We start from the raw sequence: 22,808 nt of genomic DNA, 5'->3' as shown, positions 1-22,808 counted from the left end.
AGACTTTCCCTCCATATCTCGATGCCCCAGGATCTTTATCTCCGATCTATCCAAGGATCTTCCACTTCGTGCCATTGTTATTTGCCCTTCTTAATAGTCGGATGGAGGGATGGACGCCGCTTGATGCAACGATCATTGCTCTCGGCTTCTTCCGGATTATTAATATCTTTCTCGAAGGCCGATAAGTTTGAATCGTCGTACAATTTCGGATCTCGCCTTTTCATTCTCATTCTTTCAAACGGAATGAAAGATTCTTCCTTCGTGTATAATCGATTCCTCTTTGACCGATTTTCGGCCACGCCACGAGGATAAAATTGCTCAACGGATCAGATTTGATCAAAGGGGGTCATAGGCTGTCATACGAGTCATAAATCCTGGGCCGACGACGACGAGAATTTCGTTTCACAGGTTGAAGAAAATGTATGTCGCCAATTTAGCTTCCACTCTGTTGCACATTTTTCTTACTTTTTCCCTCTCCACTTTTATATATACGTTTTTCCGCGACTTAAATTCTGCTTTATGATCTTATTTCTTATACACATAATTCCTCCACGAGAAACTTTTATCGCGTGCGACACGTTTACGGTATTCGTAGTGCAGTGATAAAGTATCATGAAATTTCTATCGTTGTTTTCAATTCGTGCCCCTCTTACGAGATTGCAAATATGGATGAAATGTAATTGAAAGTAATTCAAACATTCTTCAAACTCTTTACATTTAAACTGAATTCATAACTGATTCGTAAAAGTGATCTTTCTACGTGCGTATCTGTCCGGTGCAGATATTCTAAGATTCCTGAATAAAATCTTATTTCAAATAAGAATATCGAATCAACCTCTGTATCTAATATATTCAATCGTCCAAATTATCCTTGTACACATCGATCAACTCGCCGACTAGAATTGATCAAATTAGCAGTATCGTTTTCCTTTCCACGTATTAATTCCACCCTGTTGGCATGTCTGTACGCGTAGCAGAGAAGAACATTACACGTATCCTTTCCACGTATTTCCTCGATGATTCAAGGGCTCGATGCTCGTGATCAAAGAGAGGCTTACAAGGGAGAAGATCCTTTGTGAGCCGTCGCGTGTGATTAAAGCGATCCAACGTGACGTGGCCTCGACATTCCGGCCAATAATTCCGATTCCGGGGGAATTTTCGAAAGCGCGAATAAAAACGACACCGTTTCTCGACGTTTCATTTCCATAACCGATCCAAAGAAATTTCACGAATACATTTCTCGAGGAGGTTTTCCTCGCAATTGGGATTTCATATGGAGGGAATTATTGTTTCGAACACGTTTGAAGTGGTTCACGTTTTATAAGTTTGGCATCGTTGGAAAATTTGTTTGGATGGGGAAAAAGGGGGAAGTAATTGAAACGGAATTAGCGAATGGATGGTGTAATTCCCGTGTAGCGATTTAAGACGAAGGGAAATGAGTTTCCATCCCTCTCCCCTTTGTTATTATTCACATGTAAATAATTAATAGAAATTTAAGCGGGTGTATATTGCCGGTTCGTTAGCAAGTTTCAATTTAGTTGATATGTTTAATGTTTAGGATAGGTGGATATAGTTTGAGGTTTGCAAAGTTAAGTTTGATTTCCAAGTTAAAATTAAGAATGTATCCCCTTATGTGAAATATATTAGAGTAATAATGGATGTATCGTTGATTAACGTGTCGTCGGAGATTTTATTAAAATTTTTTATTGAAATTATACCGATACTCGATACTTGTTAATATTTATAAATAGTATTCATATGGTTAATCGATCGTTATCGATATTTTTGATAACGATGATACATAAAGTGTTGTGAATTACGACGTGTCGTGAAAATTCGAATAATTTTAAACATGATTCTCTCTCTCTTCGAATAAAAATAACATCGTAACAAAGATAAATATCAGTTGGTTTCTGTTAATCGATGGTATTAAGAGCGGCGAGTGATAACGAGAGAAGGTTGTGTGTAAAACTGAGAATCGAGGTCATTTTATCTGGCCACGCCTTTCTACTTCCTGGATTGTTTCCTCGTTAGATTAAAGCTCGCTAATCGTTATATCTTTCTCTCTATATTTCGTACTCGCGATCAGATCGATGACCTGTGAGTCAGTTGATTCTCTTAACTGTTATTGATCAGTTAAAAATATCATCGATTCTTTAATCTTTTTTAGATTGGCTTGATTTTTTATTTTTAGAATTAAAGAACGAATGAAATAAGTGAATAAGTATCATTTAAACAAAATGAAAAGTGTAAAAATAAAATCGTTTCAACGAAATATCTACACTACTCGATATCTTGTTCCCATTCTAAAGAAAATTAAAAATAAAAATAAATTTACCAAATTCCTTTCTTCGTTTAAAATACAAATTTAGAAAGCGTCCAACTTATTCTTAAATCATCATACGCCGCGTATTATTTTTCCAATCGTTTCGTAATTCGATTCGCCTGAAAATTATCCTCGCACTCGTTTGATCCGACGTTAAACAACGTCGCTCCAATTTCAGTTTCCCTTTAATGAGAAGCGATACAGAGAGAGAGAGAGAAGGGCGGGTGGATGAAGCGAAGATTAACGCGACGTCGCGGATAAATCGAGTAAAAAAAAAAAAGAAGAAGAAAATGGAAATGAAAGTGCTCCACTTTAGAACGAGTTAACAATTTGCGCTTCGTCGTCGCGCGAGGAAATACGTAGAGCTCGTTTAAAAAAATCTTTGATGCCTGCCGTGAAGGAAGAAGTAGGTCGGTGCTTCGGGGCAAGAACCGAGGAGAATTAAGCTCTCGCCTCCTTTCGCGCTACCATTTTTCTATCCCCCCGCTCGTCCTCTGTTCCCTCGTATTCCTCGTGGTCCCGAACCACGCGTACACACGCATACACACACACGCGCGCGCGCGAAAACATGCCTCGTGGCGTCCATTTTTCAACGGCGTTTCGAATTTACATCACCATGGTTCCATTTCCACGATTTTCCACCACCATACACTTCCCGATTTTTGTAATTCAGCGTTTTTCATTTCTGGTAAATTCCTCTTTTTAATCTTTGGAATAAATAACGGGGGGGTTAATAAATGTGATGGTTATCACAGTAGCAATAATGGTAAATTTTCAAATTATTCGCTCGCGAAGAATATTGCTCGTGGATTTTTATATTTTTTTTCCCTCCCTCCTTTTTTTTTTATATTGCTATATTTCTTTTTTATTTTCGAAATAAATAACAGGAGATGAACGACACCCAATAGCGATAATAGTAATAAATTTTTTAAAATTGTCATTTGTTTGCGAGAATTCAGCGTTCATATTTCTTGTACGATTACTTGTAAAATTTAACGACTTGGATTCTATTTTTTTAAAAAAAAATATAATTTTTATATCTCTCGAACTATATATATATAATACTTTTATCTTATATTTTAAAGTATTATTATTATTATTAATCGAGAAATTATCAGACAATTATTAACAAGACGCGAATAATTGAAATATTGGAATCGCTGTACGACATTCCAAAAGAATGTCTCCACTTCGTTTAATCCCGTTCCCAGCGACGAGTGTTCTTACATTGCAGTTGAAAACGCGCGTTTTACGGGATATCCAGTTGTTGTTTTCCCGCCGTACAACGGTGGCTCAACGGGAACGGGATTAACTCGATTTGTCGAAGCGGTGGATGAAATAAAGCGACTGTCAGTTGGGCGAGAACCGGCTCTCGAATGTTTGCACGTGAATAATTACGCCGCAAGAGCATCTGTTCCAGACACTTGTAAAAACTGACGAAAATGGGCGGACAATCTCCACGAATGCGTGAATTCCCTGGAACGTCGATTAGTTAACGGCGCATTTGAGCAGTTGCCGGATCGGTAATTAGCGGGGATATTTTTTTTTTTTTCCCTCTCTGAAATGTACAATTCGATGTGGATGGAAATTCAGTCGAGACAGGGGTGTAATGTCTTTTTTTTCCTTTCTTTTTCTTTTTCTTTTTTGAATCGCGTTTCCACCACGTCTCGTTTAATCGAAATTTCCCCGTTTCCAGCCATTTTTACGATTCTTTCCTCTAATTCAGATTTTATTTCCTCGTTGATGATAAATTTATGAATCGAAATGCGAATTCGAGGGAATGTGATGATGATGATGATGATGATGATGGAGGGGAGAAAATTTCATTCAAAGAATTTATTGGACGTACCCATTCATTTTGATTCACTTCGCCACTCGTTTATTTGTATTTATTTTTGCTGGCAAAGTGTTCTGTTTCTATATTCATATTTCTATATAAAGAATAATTGGATTTTACGTAGAAATATCTTATCAATTAATTTCTCTATCGGAAAATTAATACGACTTGGAAATGCGATTTCATCATTCATGGTATTTTAAATATTATATTCTTGATAACTTTTGAATTATAATTTTTGTTCTCTATTTTATTCCTCAATTCGAGATGCTATGTCGTGCTACTTGATATTAGATGTTGCCTTGCTACCATTTAACATCTCATTGCTAGTCTTCAATTATAATTCTATATGTTCACGATAAATTATAACGATATGCCGATACTTTTTTCACGATATCTCGAATGATTGTCGCGATCGACGAAATTAAATCGTTGTACCCTCTTTTGATCGTAGCAGTTGAACGCTTCTCACTCCTCAAAGTTACTTGATCCACCGATTTCTAGAAGGATAGTCGAGGCACAACAAGATATTTTCCTTTCCTATCTCTCGCCGAGAATTCAACGAGGAGTAAAGAAACTTTGCTCGTCCGTGAAAGTACACGGAAGAACTGGTCATTACCTGAGAAATCGACGAGCGCGTCTTAGAAAGAGGTGGTGGGTCTGTAAAAGAGCGAGGCAAAGAAAATGAAGGAGACTTTCTTTGACCTCGTTAAATGATACGCTCTGAAAAGATGAACGGAGCGAGTCGCTTCATTTTCTTGATTTTTGTCTCTTTCATTGTTCGAAAATACCGTTTAAAATGTTTTGTAGATATAGAATAATTTTGTAAGATGAAGAATTATTCAGCTTTCACGCTGTATCCATTTCCATCCAATCCATTTGATCTCGAATAAATTAAGATAGATTATAAAAGCTTGCCAATATTTGAAATTTTTCTTACCTATAATCGTTTTCATTATCGACATCTTTAACACGAAAATTATTTATACTCGTTAAAATTTATCTGTTATTGGCCAATCTATTAATTGATCGATATTTATAGTTCGCGTACATTACGCTTCGTCCATCAAAATCTTCACATCGCGTAGACATTAACACAGAGAAAAGTAAAAAAAAAAAAAAAAAGAGGGGGAAGAAGAATATTCTTCAACAAAAATTGCATTTCGAACTTTGATGAAAAACTTTCGGCAGAAAAAGAAAAAAAAAATCTCGTAAATTCGGTAAATCTCGTACCTTAAACCGTAATTTATTCTCCACGTTGTCAAAGAAAGAGGGGAGAGAGGGAGGGGGAAGGAAAGTTGGTTATTAGTTCCTCTCAGGATAACACGATCCGAGATTTTTTTTAGGAAATGAGGTCGATCCGCTGATTTTAAATTAAAAGTCACCCATCCCCCATACATACACCGCGTGAACGCGAACACGTCGAGATCGATGCCTCATCGATATTCACCCTGCGGCCATTCGAATCGGCATCCCCCGGTAATCGCGAATATTTCACTTTCGAAACTTGGAGACAGACGAGAGCCGATCGTCAATCGTAATCGAAATAATCGTAAGTACGAGATAAGAAGCCTCCTCGACCCGTCTCGGTCCAGCCCCTCCTCCTCCACCCTCCAGAGATAATGCGTCCACGAATCCATAAGATTCAACCATCCTGCACTCGAGTATAAGCCACTGGAATTGAAGGTAAATTAATGATCGCAACGAGTCGTCCACCAGTAATTACCGATCCCGTTGGGAGGGGGTGTTCCTCTTAAGAGAAGACGAAAAAGGAGAAACGAAGAGGAGGCAGACAGACAGACGAACAGACAGACAGACGGACAACGGAGGAAGAGAAAGCAAGGAAGAAGGAATTCGAGCGAACCTCTCTCCCTCGTAATTTCTCGTTCATCCCTTCGCAAACTTGACGGTGCCTAGGGTTATTCTGAAGGAGTCTCGAGGTGACGGTGGTGGATGAGGGGCTGGCTGGCGGCGAAGGAGTCCCGGAAGTGGAGGAGGGGGTAAAAGGGTGGAAAATTGGTGGGAAAGAGAGGCGGTTGAAGGGAGAAGCCGGCGTGCGGTAGGTGAGTTATTGGCGTTACGTTAGACGTCACATGCAGCGCGGAGCTGGCAAACCTCCACCTCGAGTGCTCCACCTAGGTCCTCCTCCTATCTTCGCCGAGTAAGACGCAACGTCAGATGCAAGGCAAACAACTCAATCCCGAGCAGCAATGAACGCCAGAGCGAGTGATACACGTTAACTAACCCGATATCGGATCGAACTTGATCTTCACGAACGATTCAACCAAGGGAGGAGGATGCTTATTTTTTTTATAAACTCACGAATTCCCATCTCTTGATCGATTCGATTCAATCCAATTTACTATTAATCATCCGTTGTCTTCTTGAAAAGCCTCGAAACATTTGTCAACGATGTTGACAATCAAAAGAGCACGCTGCGCAACGTAGCGGAAGAAAATCTTGAAAGAAGAAAAAAAAAGAAGAAGGATGATTAAATACAGTTGGCTCGGCACGTGCGATTCCACCTGTCCGCCCAGGTAATCGCGAGCGAGAGAGAGAAACATCTCTGTCCCCTCTATTTGGCGGCAAGAAAGGGCGCGAAATCCCAAGAAAAACGAGGTTGCATTGTTCCTTATTGACTTCCACGATCGTTGGGGACCTGTTCTCGCACGGTGAGCTACATGAGAAATATTTCTGTTGCCGGATGAATAAGGAAAATGGGCAACCGTTGTAGCGGCAGTTTCTCTTGTGTCGCCGGGAAGAATATATCGAGAGTCGTCTCTCGTGATCATTGAAAACGATAACTATAGCTGGCAGTCACGTTTCGAGGATCAAAATATATATATTATATATGATGAATATACACGTCGAGGATTCATCGATGCGTGCGGAATTGGACTCTTTTTTGTGAAAATTGGATGCTGTGAAATTGGATCAGTTGATTCTCGATGACGTCGATGATTAAACGGCTCTTCTCCGATCTTATTGTGTTAATATCGATCTCGCGCGAAGCTGATAAATCGAGATGTGACGAACGAGATATCGATACAGGGACGCCGGACACGGAAACTCGTGCAAAATGTTAGAGTTAACGCGATGTGGCGTGACACAGGCTAACGATATGCAATCAGTCCACCAGGACTTTATCTTGTACATATTACTTTACATTTCTTTCACTCGATAATGCTTGGAAAATACCGAAACTGTGTGTGTCTGTGTGTGTTGTTCGTGGCGAGGGTGTGTTTTATCTCTCGGATAACGGGTCGCAATTCATATTCTGAAATTATAATTGCACGTCGACGTGGCTGATGGAGATTTAATTAATAATTTTATTTAACGAAATATATATATATATATATGAAAGAAAAAGAATGAGACGCGCGCATCTTTCTTTCGTCGCAATTATGAATTTGTTACAAAATTTTGGTTAAAAGTTATTCGTATATATCGTCTTTATTAAATATTTTTAATCTTAATTTCTGAATCTAGACACTTATATCCGGATAATAAATACTTCTTTTTTTTCAAATACTAAATTACAATGTCGACGAGAAAATAAATAATTAATTCGATCGATTTCGAGCGCGTAGAATTTTACACGGTTAAAATTTTAAATTCATGAAAGGCAAGTTTATAATTTATCTTCATCTCGCTGATAATTAATTAATAAATTAGCGCGTGTGACAAAATATAAGCAGCAGATGCACGATACGAGTAACATTTTCATCAAACTTTTCGAAATAATCGTGGATATTCCGTCGCGTGCATTATTTTTGCCAATCTACACGACGATTAACACGATTGTCGTTAGCAAGAGACAGAATTATAAGGATTTAATAGCGCGAATACATACAGTAGTCGCGTTACTGGTGATCGATCAAAGTCGAGGATCGATTGGAAACTGCCAGTTCTGTTTTCAGAGACGAGAGTAGGTCGAGTCAATGCTTTGTTTCTTGCTATACAGCTCGAAGTTTTCTTACGTAAAATTTTTTTTCTCGCTTCCAAAAGGCGTTGTTTCTTTCCTCTTCGTCCGTTTCTCGCCAAATTTAATTTTTATTTGAGAATAAAGACGAGAGTGCGTCGTTATCATCGTCATTTCATCGTCCACTAAAATAATGAATTATTATGAATTATTATTTGCGAGATATATTCCTTTGTCGTGTTACAGTATAACACTCATATCCTTCACGTATGCAGGCAGATAGGAATTGTTCCGCATTTGTTTTCGTAATTCGACGAAATACACGTATTACTCATACGTGAATTCGTACACCAGCCAGCTCTTATAAATTATTACATTCAAATGCGATAATATTGTCGCTCGAAACACGGAACAATCAACACGATATCGTTGTGTGACGCTAAACATACTCGAATTCGTATCTGATTTTGCAATATAAATTTGTAAGGTAAAGTAAAGTAAACGAATAAAAGTGTAAATGAAAGTCGTTTAAGTTATATAAATTTCGTTTCGGTCGAGATCGAAAGAAGAAGGGAGAAAATTTTGCATTGTTTAATAATCGACGGCATCCGATGTAATATATTTTTCGTGTAATGGAAGATGAGAGAATTTCGACATTAACACGGACATTTTATAAAATTTATTACGCGTCACGAGATATTTAATTTGCGAACGACATTCTACTAATAATTTTCATACAAAATGACAACTAAGAATCAAATTTAAATAGAACAGAATTCCATTTATGATAATTGCATTTTGGATTTTCATTCCTGTTTGCGATGAGATTCAAAAAAGTCATTAGAATAAATATTATATTCTCTAGAAATGTTTAACGTCACATAATGTTGTATATGTGTGCGATATTTAAATATTTAAATAGAGTAAATTAATTTAAAAAAAAAATCGAGCTCTGGACACACGTCAACGCTTTAACAATATCGCTGATTCTAAAGAATCTAATATAAATTTCCCAAAATATTTCCCTCGTCTCGACCCGGTCAAAACGCCGATAACATTGCGCTAAAAATTCAACGAAATTCGATGATCAGATTCGCTTATTCGGCTCCCGTTATGCAAATAGAATTACCTTAGCCGGGGTATAGGCACAGCTTTTCAATACCCCATAACTCCCCTTAAGGAGTCTTGAATCGATTCTTTCGAGGCAAATCCCCGGGACATTATCAGGGAGAGGCATCGATCTAAACCGCGATCGAATAACCTCGATCGAGGTTAGGGGATAGTAACACGTATAGTGGTGGCCTTTTTTCGATATAAGGAATAAGAGCTTATCCGAGTCAAAGTACATTTATCTTGACCCAATGCGAGCCACCTTCTTCCGGCCTTCGCCTCTTGATGGAATACGTGCGTTGACTACTCCGTGCTTTCCAGTTGCGGGAATTTTTCTGGCCTTTTTTCTTTTTTCTTCTTCCTTTTTTATATAAGGACGACACAAACTTTCCACCTCTCGGCCTCGATCAGTGTCACCGTCAAAAAATCGAATTCGTTGGACGATGCGTCGTCCTCGTTTTCACGTGATCGACACGTATCTCTTTCTCTTGCCTTCGCAGAAATTTGTCAATTTGAAAAAGAGAAAGGTGAGGGATACAAGTATTGTATACGAAAGAAAGAAAGAATTTCTCGAACGATCGATTGTTTATCCTTATTATTGGATTGGAGTTATTATAAGCTCGCCGAGCGTTTGTAATTGGATATTAAAATGATCGAAGCGGATATTGAGCGCGCTGTTAAGCTTCTTTAGTCGTTTCAATTACCAAGAGACAAGCAAGTAGGTATTAAGGAAAAAATAATGCATAAGGATGAGAGATATTTCCTCCATTTTTCCCAATTATCCGGTTCGATCCCGGGAAAAACACGATGTAGCGGCGATATCGTAAATTGTTTCAAGAATTCTTCTTTGTCTTTGGAAATTTTTCTCAAATTCGTGCGATTTTTACGATCACAGATTTATTTTTAAAAAAAATTGAGAAAACGAAAATTTTCCAAACAAGGAATTTATTTCTTTTAATTCTTTTAATCTATCCAGAAATTTTCCAAAAATTTTTCTCCGAGATTTACGAGCGACGAAATGATCGCTACGTAAATATTATTATTATTATCGTGTAATTTTAAGATAGAAATTTTGTATAATATTGCGCGTAACTCAACAAGGGAGGAAATATGAGAACGAGTTTTGAAAACGAGAAACTAACGGAGAAACGTATGGCAAAAGAGTATTGAAAAAACAATGAAGGGAAAAGAAAAAACCTGAATGCGGATGGAGGAAAGAAAAATGAAAGACTGGACTGTAAAAACAGAAACCGAAAAGGAAAAAGTGGAAAACCTCTTTACAACGGGGGCAGAGAAGAAAAGAGAAAAAAAAAAAAAAGAAAAGTAAAAAAAAAAAAAAAAAAATAGAAAAAGTTATCCGCACACCGTCGAAAAGCTTTATCCGGAATCCTGGAAATCTGATTCGTAGGGAAAACAGAAACAAGGGGCTCAACGCCACAGGATTCGATGGTGGTGGAAGTCAACACGTAGTGATTTGTTATCGTAACGTCACGATGATGTTTGCGTAACAAATCCTTAGCCAGGTCTACGCCTCGTAGACTTCCTCTTTACACCTACAGCGCAGCTTCGGGCATGAGATTTCACCCCTTGCAAAAACACCGAGCGAATCTTGGATAGAAATCAGCTGCATCGTTTTATCCCCCTCAACGGATTGCTAAAATGATCAATAACGATCCGTGGCGATGTTTTCGACGGGATTAGGGATAGAAATTAATCGCATCTCTTCCTGTATATACAATGAAAATGTTATTTCTGCGTTAAAAAAATTATCTAATCTTCGTCAAGAGGAAAACGGGAAGCGTTTATGCTCTTTCTTCTTTCTGTTTCGATTACAATAAATTGCTTTATCGAATTATTTTATAAACAAGATAAAGAGATTCTTGTTAAAATTGTTATTAAAACCTTTCGATCCATTCTGAATCGATGATCAGTGACAGCGTTAAGACTGCAGAAACAATCACACATCACACAAGATCTGGAAGGTTAAACCGAAACTGTGAAAGATAGTGTGGATCAGTTCGAAGTTTGGAAACTTGGACCATGATGCTCTCTTCCCTGCAACAATGGAAGACCTTGCAATTCGATCAATCCAGGTATCTGAATCATCTTGGACTTGAAAATTACATTACCTCGGTTTCGAATCCTTTTTCAGAAGGATTTCAGTAGTGATTTGAGTAGACGTAAATTGGCCATCGATTGACATCTGGTAGAAATCTGTTCATCGAATTTCAAGAAGAAATTATAATTAGAATTTTAAATTTGGAATTCAGGATTTAGGATTAATGATCCAGGAATCTATCATTCGTATCTGAAATCTAGGATCTGAGGATTTTGATTTAAAATCGAAAATTTAGGGTTCGATGTTTCTATAAATTTGAGAAATTGTTTCGTATTTTGGATTCTAAAAATCATGCATATTTCAATAAAAGTCTCTTTCTACAAGTTTTGACAGGATCGAATTAAAATTTCCAATTTCAGAAGCTTCTGATAAATATATTTTCAAATCTGTTGATCAAACACAATTAAAACTCGTCGATCCGATCCGAAAATTAATGCCGCATCCACGTGTAAAATTTTAAATAGCGTGATCGAAACTATTCGTTGCTCAAACATTTGCAACGAAAACGCCAACGAAAACGTTTCGAGAAATAACCAGTTCCCCAATCGGGCAATGCCACTGATACTGAGTAAACTGTGCCACGACCTCGACGCGATAGCAAACTGGCATCGTCTCTCCCCCCTCTCTCTCCCTGCCAACCTATATTTCAAACGGCAATAAATCAGCTAAGATTCCGGAAATTTACGCGCGACCCGGATCTTTTGTTGCCATCGTTCCTAGAAATGAAAAGGAGGATTCCTTAAAGTTGGAGCGAGTAGCGACTTTTAAAAACGTCGTGGCGAAAGAGGGCGAGGAAGAAGAATTCTTCGATCTTCGATTCTTCCTGCGAATTCTTGGCTGTGGTTAAACCGAGCCATCAGAGAGAACGAATCTCCTCGTCCGCTCACCTTCGAATCCATCAAAATCCCCAATGACCGAGTTTTGTTTTTGGAGAGAGATTTCACCGGATTCACCCTTATTAGAGGCGTGTGCATGTTCAAAAGCGATACGGGCGCGTTATTCATTGAATGTTTGAATAGTTTTCGCAAGGGTAGGATTACCGTGCTCTCGAATCGAGAGGCAATTGAAAGCGGGCGAGCGAGGAAGAGATGGATAGAGGGAGAAAGAGATCGTTCAGAATTTCAGTGATCTTGATTTTTGGTTAATTAATTTTTTCCCATTCTTTCTCCATCTCTTTCTTCTTATCAAAATATAAAATGAGATGAGTAGAGAAATGGGATCGAATCATAAACACCGAGAGATAATATTCTTAATTTTACAATTTCCTTCTTGCGCATCGAGCGGCCGTGGAGCGTAGCTTGTTTAACGACTCAATTTCAACCGTTGTGTACCCGTAATTATGTGATCATGTTTAAACAGAGCACTGCCGGCATCAGCGAATTTACTTCACCAAGTAGATTGCAGTTTAATATCGCCGGCCTGTAACTACTAATTATGTACTAATTTGGAGTTAGCTAATAACGTAGTGGCAGATAACGATGTCCGTACCTAGGCGTCAGCTGCCTTCAGCGGTGGCCATATATGAAAACGAATCGTTCTTTGCTCCTCCAATTCGTTCCCCGGACACATTTGGAATATAAATTATTGTTTCAACGAATTATACTCTTATTTATTCCTCAATTTTTTTAAACGCAAATAAGATAGATATTGTCCCGATTGAAAAAACTTCAAATTTTTAAATATATATATATATTATACATTCTCGGAGATAGTAAAATAAAAATTCTCTTATCGAACGCGGTTCTCTTAGAGTTACAAGAATATATGTTGGAACGAAGATAAAGTATAAATAAAAACGAAATATAATTCGGGAAATAAAAGGAAAAGTCGAATACACGTCACGTAGATAATCCGACCGTATATTCCTCGTTTCTTTCTTCGTTCCTTTAAACTTTACCTCTTGTACCGTGCAGTCGTGAAAAGATAGTAAAAACGACGACAATGGCCGATTCTGCGCGGCAGATACGCGGACGTACACGCGTTATCGTAATGCCATCGTTCCCGGTGTTATGGCCGACATGTGTCGCGTGAACAAGTCTGTCTACCTGTAGAATGCACTGTCTCACAGCCCCTCGTTGCCCCTGGAAAGCCGCTCGTAACGACTCGGCGTCGTCAGCCGTCATAACGAGACTCGTAATGCGAAATTTATTGTGTGAACAGCTTTAAAAAATTAGCTCTCTTCGTTTCTGACGTTTAACACCTGTTGGCTCCCATTGTGTCACGAATACTTCGTTTTACTTCGTTTCCGCGTACTCCACCGATAGTCTAGAGGGAGGAGGGAAGGGGGATGTCTCGTTCAATGAAAATTCCATCTGTGTTTCGCGTTTTTTCTTTTATTCGCCAGAGAAGAGAAATTCGTCTAATTTAATAATAGGAATATTTCTGTGATTTTTACAGGGCAGTTTTATCGAATTATTCTCGAGCTTGTATTCGAATATAAGAGAAAAAAAAGGCAATTTGTATAAAAAAATATGCATTCTTAGTTAATTTATATCGTTTATGTATTATTATATATGATATATATATGTAAATATGAAATTATTCCTCTCAACTTTGAGTTTAACGAGTTAATTTTAACTCGTGAAATTCTGTCCCGTCAATTATTATTAATTAATTATATTATTATATATTAGAGAGTAATTATAATTATATTAATTACGTCATATTATTAAAGAAGAAGAAATTTCCTATAAATCGTATGAATATATTTAACAGGATTTATAATAAAGAATATTCGCCTCTATAAATTATCGCAACGATCTTTTCCCTTAAATAGATCATCTATCATAATTAATCACAAAACCACACCACGTGCACATATTTAAACTTTTTGTTTTAGAAATTATTTCGCAAACCAAATTCAACCCTCTTATTCGAACCCTCTTGTTCAACCATTGAAATTCCCCATTCAATCGAATTCGGATCGTTCGTTTAAACTCTCCATTAATCGAAACGGCGTGAATTAAAGTTTATTCCCCCCTCCCTCCTCCCTTTTTGAAAGAAAAGACGGATTTCGAGAATTAATCGACGAAGATCGATACGCGTTCGATCGATCAAAAGTCTATTTCTGGGATAAAGCGCGTCGCGACAATCGTGCAATCGTGCAAAGGTGCGTTAATTAAAGTGTCTCATTACTGCAGCCTCTTCTCAGGTGCATCGTTCTCTCCTCCTCTTCCTACGCCAGCCATCCTTGGTCGATGAATTAAATTACCGATTTATAAATGTCGCCTCCTCGCAATTTGACAAATAACGGCGAAAGGAAGCGGAGAGAAAGGGAACAAAAGTGGAGGGGGAGGGACGAGGGAAGTTCAGATAGTCGGAAGTTTTTAATTAACACGCAGCAAACGACGTACAAAACTAAAGCCAACCTTTCGCCACTTGGCCTCGCAATGAACGAGTTACGAACGAGAAAAGTAGAAATGGGGGAGGGACGGAAAATATAATATTTCTAATTTTCGTGGTGTAATTACGGGACGAGGGGGAGGAATCGCTCTTTCCATTTGCAACAAAAAAAAAATTCGCGATTGGTGGGTAAAGCGTTGTTGGTACTGTTTGAAACAACTTCTCGATGCCGATATTGATCGATTTAACGTGTTTCGTCGAAACACGCGCGCACACGCATTCCTCCTCGATTTAATTTTACTCGGAGTTGTTTAAACTCGGGTTAATTATTTCGCTCGAAGACGATTAAAATTGTTTCTCGAAAAAGAAAGAAATTGGAGATAGAATTTCGAGATTCCTTTCCTCGATTTCTTTTTTTTTTTTTAATAGAAAGAATTGATTTCTCAGTCAGACATGGATTGTTCTGCGATTATAATTCGTGGCACGTGTAGAAAATTCTACAATATTCTAAAGCCGGGGAAAGATTACGGAAAGATTACGTTCGACGAAACATATTTGAAGAAACGCAATTATTCCAGAAAAGTTTTTCAATTAACGCGCGATTCGCTTCTGCATACATGCGGTGCATAGAGCTGGCAAGTGACGCGCGAGGATTGTATGTACAAATATTCGTCGTTCATTCGGAACAGTCGTCGTGTGGGATCGCGATACAGATACACGAGGCGTTACACGCTGTGGATACAGTGTAACAGATCGAGCATGGGATTCCATGAAGCGGTCCTCGTTATAGGCCCCTCCCTCTTCCTCCTCCCTTCGTATCGCCATCGATCTCACCCTTCACAGTTCCCAATTATTTTGTCCGCTCGTAAAACTCTCGCAGGCTTGATTTTACGAGATGCGATGTCGTCAATTTTACTAGCAATCGATAGACAATTCGACCCCCTCCCCTCCCTTTCTCCCTCTTTCCAGCCCCGTGTCCACGATTCCGCGGGACAAATGCAAACTCTCGCTCTTGTCACGCTCAGCTGCCCCCGGTGCACAGCCTGCAATTCAAAGTCCTTGTTTTGCGCCACGTGGAAACGTGGTAAACCGGAAGGATTGGATCCCGTGTATTTCCGACCGAGCCCGCAATAGCTTTCCACTTTTATTAATCGCGTCTGCCTGGCTTTTTTTTCGACTCTCACCCCGCCCGACTCTCCCTCCCCTCCAATTTTTGCGTTTATCCTGAAAAAGAAATTGAAAACTAGCTCTCTTTCGAATTTATCCAATTTTCGTGTTATTGAATTCGGTAAACGATCTTCGGGAATTAAAAATTTTTTGGAAGAGGGGAGAGGGAAAAGGAAAATATTCTTCGTAGCAGTAGATTCTGTCTCGAGATTTTGACAAAAGGAATCGATAAATGTTCTTTATTTATATCTTTTCTTTCAAACGAATATCCACCCCCATGTACAAGTTCCATGAAAAATTCTCTTCACCGATTAATTCGCTTCGACCGATAAAAGTTCGCGTTTCGTTTCGGTTACAAGCATTCGAGGAAAGCATTCGTTTCTCCGTGTCCATTGCAAACATGAAATCGAGTTTACGGCGTCCGTGCGGATACATTAGCGGAATGAAAAGGTATCTTGGCATTTTCTCGAGGTGCGTCCTTGTCTCAGGTGTCCGGAGCCAAGTCTGGGAGCAACGCAAATCGAGAAACTGTCCGGATGCGGCGGATAATTCCATTTGACGAGAAAATGTTTGCAGCTCGATGCGGCGGAAGCTACGGAAGTTTCTTGCTCAAACTTTCATTGCTAACCGGGGTTGATGCTCGTTGTTCCTTATATATATAGATGTTGGCACGATTGGTGTACAGAAATTTCACAAAAGAAACTCCTTCTTCGTCCGAATAAACATCTTAACCAAACGGGACATGTTTCTAAAATATCGCACATAATTGTATATTTTGCAAATTCAGATTTGTTTATCGTGTGGAATAGATAGAAGATAATCTTATGTAAGTATACTTTCGTCGCAATTATTATATAAAAACTCCCCGTAAATCCTCCCTCTTCGAAAATTCCGTTCGCTTAATTAAACGCCCCGACAAACGATCGCATCGATCAAGTATCGGTCGTCCTTATCGACAGCGGGGAATTGCGACGACACAGGGATAAAGGATTTGCGAGAATTGGGGGTGGGGAAGGGAGGGCGAGACAAGTGGCACCGGTGAGTAACGCCGAGGGTGGCGGAAGGTTGATGTTATCGAAAGGTATCGATGCAGAGTGTGTTAAAGCTGTGTGTATGTGTGTGTGTGTGTATGTGTCGAGTCGTTTCGTACCCTCGGGGCTTCCCAGTGTGCCACCAAGTCTGGAACGGTCGAACAGCCTGTTCCTCGTTTCTCCACACGAACGACTTGTTTAAGAATCTCACCCTCTCTCTTTCTCTTTCTCTTCCTTGAGAGGCTCGCCTGGCTCTCCCTCTCTTTTGGGAATTTTACATAGCGACAAGGGGGGACAAGTTGTTTCGATGGTTGAAAGATCATCCTGTTCTTGAGAATATTTCTCGTGTTGGAGAGTTTTGCGTTTTGTATATTTTTTCGAGAGTGTGAGTTTCGAGCGATTTGCAAATGCTAAAAAATCGTTTGTTGTTTTTTTTTCAGAGTTATATAGAGTTCGTTGGATGATGTATGGAAAATTCAGTTTTTTTTTCAAATTTTGCATACGTGTACAAACGAAGCAAAAAATTTTGAAAGCGGAAACAAAAATCGTTTCGTCGGGGGTGGATTTATGTTACACAAATACGTTAATCCACGCTCGCACGTTGAAAATTAATTACCTCTAATAATTAATAATTACCTGCCCAAATAAACTAATCATCAGTTCGGGGCACGATAATGGATAGAAAGAGTAATTTCTGGCCACATGTTTGGCCATCGCGAATATATTAATCGTTAAATAGTAATTGCCTCAACAATGAAACGAATTGAAAATTTATCGTGAAAACAATTTAAATAACACCAAGATAAAAATCTCATCTTTATCTTTATCAAAGAGATGAAATTACTAAAAAAATAAACACACACTTTGAAACAAAATGTGATAACCACCCCGATATTTAATCCCTCGATTTTTATAATTACCCCCTCCTCCCTATATTTAACCTCGCACGAAATTCCCGATATTAAAATTTAACAATCCCTTCCTCCGAATTATCCTCGCGTATTAATCGAATACCGTTACCTCATCGATACCTCAAAATCATAATAATCGCCACGAGAGGATCATCCTCCTCCTCCTCGTTATTCGATAACCTTGAATTTTTTAACCTTCTTTCTCACTTCTCTTCGACGGGGAAATCCAGCGGGCTAATTCGATCCGGGATTTTGCGCGCGTGTACGAGCGCGCAATCTTGTTTACGCGAGCACGCGGCGAGTAACACGCCGGCCCGGTGTGTTTTGCCTTGTTGCGGCCTCGAGGGGAGGGAGAGGCGGCGGTCTGGCTGCGCCAGAATGGAAATCCGCCCCCGTCGAAGCCACCCCCGTCAGACGTCTGCCGTGGGGTGTCTGAGAGCGGCCCTCCACTTTCTCTCCCTTCCGGGATGCCTGTATATGCCTGTACCACCACCACCACCTTCTCGTGTCACACCTCATTATGCCGCTGGTGCTTCGTTAGTCGGTGGCCGACGTCGGGATCATCGACGTGGGAACAAAGAACCGAGCGATCGACGCCCGAGTAATTTGTCGGCGAGGCACGAAAGATTCGGCTCCTCTCGAACAAAGCTCTCTCTTTCTCTCCGCCCTCGTCACGTTCTCGTGTATATATACCTTGCTTCCGGACGATGGCGTGAAAGAGGGAGGGAGGAAGTCGCGATATAACAATCGTGTTCGAGCACCAATGACGACAGGTCTAGACGTCGATGAGAGAAATTGTCGGGATCGAGATTGAAATTTAATTCTCGGTTTTCGAGGCTTGGAAGTTCTTGGAAAGGTGGATATGTTCCTCTGTACTCGATATATGTATTGTGTTGGAGTATGTAGTATGATAGTGGAGAGAATTTTTGGAAACTCGATTTAATAGATTGTTGGAGGATATTTATATAAAAAATTAACTATTTAGAGTAGTGAAATAAATTTAGTTTTTCTCATTTCTAATAGGAAGCTTACGTTTCATTAGTTCTCTTGTCTATAGTAACTAAATGTATAAAAATTATTTTCTTTTACTTAAGGAAATTGTACAGTTAATCTAGTGAACTATCATAAAATCATTTAAATATTAATATCTCTGTAACGAAGACCGTTTACAAATAACTTAGATGACTCACCTTAATAATAAAAGTTTCCGTACACGGGAGAGGTACACTGTCGTGTTTCGAGCAAGATTAACGAGTACGTCGACATTATGATATTTGAACAGGCCGAGAAAAGGAAACTGTGAAGAATTATGAAAAATTTCAATATTATCATTGATACGAACGTTATTAAAATTAAAATTTTTTTAATTAAAAATTTCATCACGAAAGATAAATATACAATTTCAATCGTGGCGTACTAAACTAAGAAGAAAAAAAGAAAAAACATTGGAAGTATGTTTGAAAATTTAAAAAAATAATAATAATAAAGTCCAGCGGAGGGGAGGGGGATTTCTGATTTACATAAAACGATGAACGTGCACTCACGCACGTGCAATAATGATTTCGAAAGGAGAATCACGGAGAGATAAGCCCGTACTCGTAAACCAGAAACTTGCGCAATCACAAGTTGGCAGAAGTCTACTGGGAACGGGTGCGGCTGAAACTCATAAAACTACCGTAATTGTAAAACACGAAAGGGCGGAGGCGGAGACGAAAAGCGGTGGGTGGCCAACGTATGCCACGAGGCTCAAATTGTGATGTATTTCACTTGTTGAAATCGTTAAACTCTAACTTCCTATCGAGATCGAAATTATGTTATGAATGAATGTTGGGAAAATTTTGTTTTTTTTTTTTTTTTTGGAAGGGAAACAAATCTTTCTGATATAGACTTTGATGATATTTAATTAAAAACGAAATCGAAATTATCGATTTCCTCTGGAAAGAATTTTATTAGAATTTCATTCAATGCTCACTTGTAATTCTGCTTTGGTGGATTTCTGGTTTGGAGATCCGAAGGAAGTAATTTCGATTCTTGAACTATCAATGCAAAATGTCATCGCTATCAACCATGTGATTGGTAATAGTGATGAATTTGATCCAAGAAATCCTCCTATAAGGATATTCCTGTAAACTGATTATTTGACTATTATTATTATTTATTTTACTTTATTTCACAAAAATATCACAAATTCTCAAACATTGAAAACCACCATTCTTCTTATTAAAAAATTTCAAAATTATCAGAGACAAAAATAATGGCAGATATTCAAAGAATAAAAATTAGGTTTTTTTTTAAAATAAATGATAACTTTAAAGAAAGATGTTGGAATAATTCTGGACACGCGATAAATTAAATTACAAGCGAGATAACGTGCAATTCCTATAAAACTGTAATAGTCAAATTACATTTATAGTTACATTTGTATCCGAGGAAAACAGACAAGAATATTTCGGGAAAAAGCTTGCTTCAATGGTGATAGTTGGAATCGTTTACGTCGAGGCGAAAGACTCTCAAAGCACGATTTCCTTTTATCGGAAGTCGATATTCCTTTCCGGTCAAGTAAAAGCTGCATCTCGCCGATTTCTCCAAATCTGGAAAGGAACCAATATTCGTATCCTTTGCTCGTCGTCGCTAATGTCCTCCCAGTTTTTCCTCGATTTACTCTTATCTCGAAGCATTTTCCATTTATACAAAACACGTACAAGGCATTGTTTTGCCATGGATGTACATGTATATTAATTCTTATCTAAACGATAAAAGATGCGCATTTACTTACAAAAGTTGGGGAATAAATTAATCTTTTGCGAATTTATTTATATCCTTCATTCCCTGAGATGAATTAAAACTAATACATGCAGGAGATAAGAGATCAATGAGAATAAGTAAAGATAAAAAGTAGAAAGAAATTTGGAAATGATTAATTTTTAGTTAAAGTTTTAATTTTCTGTTTTCTTTTATATACTATTCGTCTTTTTGATTCTTATTTTTATTATATTATCGGTTGAACTAATTCAAGAACCTGCTCCATACTTTTTCATCAAAAATTATTTTATAGATAGAGAAGTTATGGATAAAAAAATCGTTGAATAAGAATATCAATATAATTTTTATCTAATCACGTGGTTCACATCGTAATAGTTAATTCTGATTTTAACATGCGTTAATATTAAATTATGTCAACTATAAATTAGTATTGAGAATTACAATCATCGATAATTAAATTCTACAGGCTGGCATTATTATCGATTATCCTTTAATCTACTTAAAATCTAATTCGATTAGAGAACAGTAAACCGAATCGGATAATCGAAAACATCGGTTTATAATTTCTCGCCTATCGTTACATTATATCAATTATACGCCAGCCTACTTCCAAATACGTTTAAAAATTCAAATTCCACGCCACATCCTTGTCTATACCATAAATAAATAATAATAATAATAATAATAAATCGATAAAATGAAATAAAAATCGTATAACTTATTCGAAATAATACTCAACTTGCTCAATTTTCAATCGTATTATGTAAACCATGTTATAAAAGCTGTACCATTTTTTCTTTTTTTGTTAAAAGATACTTGACGATATTTGAAAACTGGATTCGCGTTCACAAAGATGGGCGAAACCGTTTTGAAAAATTCACGGTTAGCAGATGCGAAGAGGAAGCTCTATGGGCTTCGTATAGTGAGCTATGTATAGCAAAATCTTGCATAAAAGTATCGCATAGAGGCGGAAGTTCTGGATTCGTTCGCGTCGATGCCCGTTGAAACGGTGCATAAAGGATATTCAGTCGAAATTGAGGAGCAAAATAACTGTTAAAGTGCAACAGGATTGTGAACCGCCGCCCCTCTTTGCGTGAATGAAATGACATTTAAGAAGATTTTTAAACGATCCCAACTATGGATGGAGGAGTGGATATTCCAAAAAAATTTCATATGAATATTCACAGATAAGTTTTTCACGGGCGTAACGGTAAAAACTGTTGGCAGGAATTTCTCGTTAGTCTTCTTCTCGCTTATCCGCACAAAGTGTAAGGGGCATTTCACGGTCAGAGAACGTTTAAAGGGAGGGAGGGGGTTTAAAAAGACGATATTCTCTTTTTCACGCGGTTGCACGATTATTCTCAAAGGAATCATTCCGGGGATGCTTCTCGCGAATATGAATATTTCAAACAATGATCCATTCCATCACTGTTTCCATTCTTGCACTGCTTTTATATTACGTGGAGTAATTCCAATGGAAGAGATGGACTCTTTTAAGCCGAATTATTACGAGAATTATTATTCGAGGAAAAGATATTTTCTTATGACACGATATAAATTTAATAACGCATAGCACAGCTACAAGATGGGGAAGGATATATGATAAAAATTTATTCCGTCTTATATTTTATTTCACGATACGAACACTTTATCCGCTAATTTTTTCTTTTTTGTCGTAAACCATCGAGTCTCAGGAAATTATGTTTCATCGAGCTTTACTCTTTGGTAATTGAGGCGAACTTTGGTAACTTAAATCGACTTCTTCCGTGTTCCATTCCCTCCCTCTCCTTTTTTTTCCATCCCAGGGATGAACTACATCGATTTAGTTAACCTTCTCGCCAATATATACCACCGTGCTCGAAAGTGCTTGATAGTGTAACGAAATTTAAAAACTTCGTTACAAGTTTGGCCACATTTGCCATTTTTCGGCCAATTGGTCCAACGAATCTCATGTCAAATTACTTGCTCAACTTACTTCCTCCTCTCTCTTATTGCATCTGTTTAATATCAAAAGTGGAAAGAAATTCTTACGAGTAAAAGTTCTATATTCGTTACATCTTTTATGATAGGAACCGTGTTAGAAAGTTAGAAGGGAGAAGTTATTATATGGCGAGTTAATTCTGTTGATGAGATAACAGAGAATGTAAATAGAACTCTGATATCTTGTTTTATTTTATTCCAATTTTTCAATTTAAATTTCATTTACTGTAGAATATTTTCATTTCAGAAATTTTAAAATACTTTCTGGATACGAACAAAAATCGTAGACGAAGTCTAGCA

At 38.0% G+C, this 22,808-nt stretch overlaps 2 protein-coding genes across 2 annotated transcripts in view; one reads left to right on the top strand and one right to left on the bottom strand.

The window, feature by feature from the left end:
• Positions 1-22,808, top strand: part of LOC107998319 (semaphorin-2A) — a 515,475-nt gene that overhangs the window by 11,290 nt on the left and 481,377 nt on the right. The window lies entirely within an intron of this gene.
• Positions 1-22,808, bottom strand: part of LOC107994357 (uncharacterized) — an 89,310-nt gene that overhangs the window by 66,053 nt on the left and 449 nt on the right. The gene's annotated exons all lie outside the window — the stretch shown is intronic.

Source organism: Apis cerana, linkage group LG6 (genome assembly GCF_029169275.1).
Source record: "Apis cerana isolate GH-2021 linkage group LG6, AcerK_1.0, whole genome shotgun sequence".
NCBI lineage: Eukaryota > Metazoa > Arthropoda > Insecta > Hymenoptera > Apidae > Apis > Apis cerana.
This window is presented reverse-complemented; position numbering and strand designations above follow the sequence as displayed.